The sequence below is a fragment of the Delphinus delphis genome, chromosome 3, assembly GCF_949987515.2.
Source record: "Delphinus delphis chromosome 3, mDelDel1.2, whole genome shotgun sequence".
NCBI lineage: Eukaryota > Metazoa > Chordata > Mammalia > Artiodactyla > Delphinidae > Delphinus > Delphinus delphis.
In genome coordinates this window covers 129,061,106-129,064,929 of record NC_082685.1, presented here as the reverse complement: position 1 = coordinate 129,064,929, position 3,824 = coordinate 129,061,106, and positions in this window count along the sequence as shown.

Below are 3,824 nucleotides of genomic sequence, written 5' to 3'. Positions count from 1 at the left end.
CCCTATGAGATTCACACATAACACAAGAGATTTGACCATGTTCTCTCCTCCAGCTATGTATGCCTTCTGCGCAATGAGCATTTCTTTATCCTTACTCCTAGAAATAATCTCTGGCTTCTCTGAATTCACCTATACCTATACCTCTCTTATGATACCTTGATTCCTGTCTTCTGCTGTGGTTATTAAAGTACAGACTTACCTCTGAATAAACTGGAAGCTTCCTGAAGTAACTCTGATCCATTTTCAGATTCCCATAACTTCTAGAATGACAACCGGCACCATAGTAATAAATAAGCATGAATGACTGTGTTCTGATCATTACAGAAAACACTGGCTTCCATTCCTCTTTTGCTATACTTTTGTTTGTTTGTTTGTTTTTGCTTTTTTTTTTTTAACTATACTTTTATTAACACAACCTAAGATTTCACTTTGCTTTTTCTTAGTGGTAAACTATTAGGTAGCATAAGGTTAAAATCACCAAAACCCTTGGCTTTTTTTTTTAAAGAAGTTTCTTTTTCTGTTCTAAGTCTCCCTCAACTTCTGTTTGCGAGGCTGATCTTTAAAGTTTAAGTGTAGACATTAATCCATGCCAAGTTTTATCTTGTGAGAGTCTATCTCGTAGTCTGTGGAGATCTTGATTCTACCACCCAACCTGTAATCCGTGCCTCCAGCTTTTAGGCATCTGCCCATTTGGGAAGTATCTCTCCTAGGTCTTCATTGAGATAGCTTATAAAAATATAAATATTCATGAATCCTGCATAAAACTACACACACCAGAAAAAAAAACAAAAACCTCTAAGCCAACATGGATTGATTAATTAGAGATGTTTGGCCACTATTATTAAATTAGCTAAGAATCTAACCCACATAATCCATTGTCTTATTTTCCACATTACATTTCCTGGATTCATCTATAAGGATGTCATGATTGTCTTTGTCAGCTATCTCACTAAATCAAAGAATAAATAGAAAAAGCTCTCCTTTCTTCTACCAATCTCTTGTAAGGAAGTAAATGAGGTTACTTCGGCATGCCTTGCTCCTGAGAACCCAGGCTGGCGCCTCCTGCCAGATAAAAGGATTCTGATTTGTTTAACACAGCCCAGCATTCACGCTCACCTGGCTCTCCCCACGTGGAAGGGAAGGCGCGACTTCTCCAGAAATAAAACAATCTGATGACTCACTCAGAGGAGAAAGGTTACTCCCCTTGACAGCTAATCACAACCTGGAAGCACGCAGGTAAAGTAAATCAAGCTACATGACTCATCCTCCTAGACCTCCAGTTGATAAGAGGAGCGGGAAAGGGGGGTAGAGCCTCACCCCTGTTGTTTCCCAGCACTCGCACGCAGTCCACAGAGCTCCCCAGCACAAGAGCAGCCTTTAAATAACCCACCGACGGGCTTCCCTGGTGGCGCAGTGGTTGAGAGTCCGCCTGCCGATACAGGGGACACGGGTTTGTGCCCCGGTCTGGGAAGATCCCACGTGCCGCGGAGTAGCTGGGCCCGTGAGCCATGGCCGCTGAGCCTGCGCGTCCGGAGCCTGTGCTCCACAACGGGAGAGGCCACAACAGTGAGAGACCCGCGTACCGCAAAATAAAAAACAAAAACAATAAATAACCCACTGATACCCTCCTCACTACCTTTTCTGTCCACGTTCTTATCCAGAAAATATCCACTACCAATTGTATAACATTCATTCCTAAGGATGGTCCTAAAATACAGGTCTTTCTGGCACAGAAAGATCTTCTGATAAAACTTTTTCTCTGCAAGAAATTATTTCGGTAGATGGTATACAGTACATACTCGAATTGGGGCTTTGTTTCTTGTTAAATCCATTAGCTTGGACGGGATTTTAAACTTTCAATTTGGATATAGGTTTTATCTATTGAGGTTAAAAGGTAATTTTTGAAAACATACTTTAATATATCTGAGTATTTCCTGGCCCTCAGCTCGGCTTCAAGGCAGAGTTCATAATTTTGTTAATTTGTGCATATTGAAGGAATCTTTTTAGTCAGGGCACTATGGTACATTCCAAGAAATTCCTAGAAACTCTAAGTTGAATTGGATCCTGTCCTTGCTATCTGTACTTTCTGTAAGGAAATATAATGCACAATAATTCTGTTAACAACTTCATGGGGGCGGGGCATGAAAAGGGATAGAACAGAAATAAACTTTGTAAGCAAAATTGAGTTTCTCTTAGGATGATTTCCAATATAAAAAGGTTATCCTGACATAATCTTTTTCAACTTCCAATCAAAATACTTAAGAAGAAGAAAGAAGATATATACCCAAATCAAAATAAAAACTGACAATTAACCTATGGGCAGAAGCAAAGGGAAAACTCCACTAAGGATAAGTCAGACGGAATCACCTAGAAAAGTTTAATCAGTTGCTCTCTCTTTCTATGCCACTGGGGAAAATAGGGAAAATGGAAAAGCCCATCCTTTTGCCCCTGAAGGAAGAAATAAAAGACTGCAGAAATGAGAAACCTTAGACAGCCAACTTTCCCTCGTATGGGAGCTGTGTTTGAGGGAGCTAGAGGGTTCTCTCACCGTCCTCCCTTCCTTCTCTCTCAAAACATTTAAATTCCATGATAAAAACTAGGAAGGAGCTGGGATAATACTGGAGGTATTGTAGTCCCCTAAGTGAACACTGTAGAGACATCAGGAAAGAGCTGTGAAATAGAGGGATCTAGCAATGGTGAGGGTTCATGGAGCCCAGCAGTCAGAGGTTGATAGAGGCACTGGGGCAGGAGAAGATAGGAGATATCTCAAGCCAGCGGAGTCTTACTACATGAAAACCTGCGAGAGGCTGGGAACCAGGCTAGGAGCTGCGCATCAGCCTGCTGTCTAGCTACTGATCTGACAGGGAAACACCCAAGCGGAAACCCAATGTCAGTCGTGTGCTGGTAAACCAGACGCCCAAAGTCCTATTTTGAAGTATTTGCCAATTTCCATGCTGTAAGTACTCCCACTGTGGTGGATCTCAGCTATCAATATCACTGAACCACAAGTTGAGAAGAGAAGCAAACTCTGCAGTTGGTATAAGCTGAATCCATCACACTCCCTGACAAACAGGTGGATGAATTTCTCTTCATTTCTGGAATGAGGAAAGAGGAGTGCATGAGAAAAATGCTTCAGGAAAAAGGAAGGCGAAGGATGATTATACCTAGCAGGGGTTGAGCACTTACTCTTCTAAATAGTTTATAGTTTACAAGGAACATCTCATTTAATCCTCATAGCAACTCTATGAAGTAGGTGGTATTATCATAATTTTAAGACAACAATCTGAAGTTTCCGTAGGTAAAGTAATTTGCTTTGCTCACGCAGCTCTTAAGCAGTAGATCTGGTCTTTGGACTGCTGAACTCCAAAGCCCTAACACTTAAACTCTAAGCTAAGCACAAAGTGAACCTGAAATAAACACTGTGATTTCTTGACTCATAACAATATGATAAACCATTCATCTTCCTCATAAACGGTTGCCATCTTCACTTTTTTCTCTCCTGATTTAATGAGAGATTTATATTTAGGACCTTTCCATTGCTCTTTGCTAAGTTAGAATGAGAGAGGCCTCTGGGCTGTGTGTGTTTGTGTGTGTGTATGAGGGGGAGGCAGCTGGAGATGTCGGGGGGAATATTCAGAGAAGAGTGGACCAGCGTCCTTGAATTCCTTTCCAGGATGCCAGAATGCAATGCATAGAGATCAGAGGCTGGGACTGACCGTCCCAAGTAAAAGCAGCCTGTCATCTATTAATCTTCTGGTATTCTCCTAAATTCATACCAGAGAGCCCTTTCTCTTTGCTCTTTGCCCTCAGTGTGAACACCCACA